The sequence below is a fragment of the Sinocyclocheilus rhinocerous genome, unplaced genomic scaffold (assembly GCF_001515625.1).
Source record: "Sinocyclocheilus rhinocerous isolate Xijiao unplaced genomic scaffold, SAMN03320098_v1.1 scaffold5261, whole genome shotgun sequence".
Taxonomy (NCBI): Eukaryota; Metazoa; Chordata; class Actinopteri; order Cypriniformes; family Cyprinidae; genus Sinocyclocheilus; species Sinocyclocheilus rhinocerous.
Genome location: NW_015654667.1, coordinates 49,374 through 50,660, shown reverse-complemented (window position 1 = coordinate 50,660; position 1,287 = coordinate 49,374).

The following is a 1,287-nucleotide window of genomic DNA, read 5'->3' as shown; positions in this document are numbered from 1 at the left end:
CGTCCGTGAGTCCGCTAGGGTCCGCTATGGTATGCGTGACGTAAAAATCGTCATCGGAGAGTGTGCGTGGAGGCTCCGCGCGGACATCCGCGTGCCTCCCATTTTTTGTACTTGTCCGCGCGGTCAGTAGGCTACTGCGCATGCGCAGGCTGTGTGAAGAAGCCGGTTGCTACTCGAACCTGTACAATCCGTCGATAAAACAATATTAAGACAGCCAGATGTGCAATAACTCTGGGCAATTCTTTGTTCACATGTTTGTTTATTGTTCAAGCCGATCTACTACACATGTATGGAACACGTCCGCGGAGCGGACCATCAGTGTATGCTTTCGGAAGTATAAATACAAGTAGTCCGCGTCTGCGCTGTCCATGTACGCGTCCGGATTGCTCATGCAGAAAGTATAACACAGGCTTAATAGTGTTTTCACTATATTTTGGATATTAATATCCATGCAGAGGTGATTTTGTACGGCTCGTTCAATGAATCGCTGGCCGACTCAGTGATCAGCCGTAAAACAGTGATTCTGTCCAAATTCCCTATAAAATCTCAAATGATTCGCTTTGAGCTAAATTTACCTGTTTCCCTTACAGGTGTATAATCAGCTTTGTTCTTGATTTCTGTTTGATTGGCCTGACAGGCTGCACAGTGCATGACCTAACAGAGATAACAGTGCTAGAATGGTTTAACAAATGAAAAAGTAATCATTAATTTCTACTTACCCAATTACTGATATCCACAGTCATTGAAGGCCAATAAAATTGTTTACTGATGGCATAAGTGGTTTTTACTATCCCACAGTGGGCACCAATTGTGTTTGTATGAAATTCAGTAAAAACCTCTTTGGCCTCCTCTTTATTTAAAACCTTGGCTAAACCACCCTCTCCATGTCTTCTTATAGTAGTATAAAAGTAGTATAAAGCTTCATCTAAAAGTAGTAAGTTTTGTTCATTAAGATATCTTAACAGACCAAAAGACTCACCCAGCCAAGGTCTTCAAAATGCTATCATCTACTGCCAATGCATACTCCTATCACAAATGCAGACATGGTTTTATGTTTACACGGCGCGATGCAACGCAACGCATAAAAAGACAGTATAAGTCATTATAATCGGTAATTATATCCCCACTGGATGCAACAAATGCCTCATTTGTAATGGGTTTTACTGGTTTTGTCTCGTCGGGCCGGGACACTGCATCACAGTATGGTAAGGGGCGTAACATTTCTGTCACACGCTTGAGGTATTCAGCCAATCACAACGCACTGGATAGCTGGCCAATCACAGCACA